This window comes from Neophocaena asiaeorientalis, unplaced genomic scaffold (assembly GCF_003031525.2).
Source record: "Neophocaena asiaeorientalis asiaeorientalis breed wild unplaced genomic scaffold, Neophocaena_asiaeorientalis_V1.1 scaffold312, whole genome shotgun sequence".
NCBI lineage: Eukaryota > Metazoa > Chordata > Mammalia > Artiodactyla > Phocoenidae > Neophocaena > Neophocaena asiaeorientalis.
The window spans coordinates 1,671,203-1,671,416 of NW_020174707.1; the positions used below are offsets into that span (position 1 = coordinate 1,671,203).

The window sequence follows — 214 nt, forward strand, 5'->3', positions numbered from 1 at the left end:
CAGGTACAAGAAAGGGAAACTATTAAAATGAGCTCTGACTTAGAGTTACCTACAATTCTTCGGGTAGACAATGGGATGGAAGCTCAAGTTATGATCCAAGTGATACACGAAACTAGATAGGAGCTAGAAGGGCCAGCAGATCAGAGGATGAAGCAAAAATTAAGGCCTTATTATAAGACTGCAAGTAAAAGCAGCTACTGGGAAGTTCCTATAC

General features: G+C 40.7%; 1 protein-coding gene across 1 annotated transcript in view; it reads right to left on the minus strand.

Annotated features, from left to right (window-relative positions):
* MED14 (mediator complex subunit 14) overlaps positions 1-214 on the minus strand; it is a 69,164-nt gene that overhangs the window by 64,591 nt on the left and 4,359 nt on the right. The window lies entirely within an intron of this gene.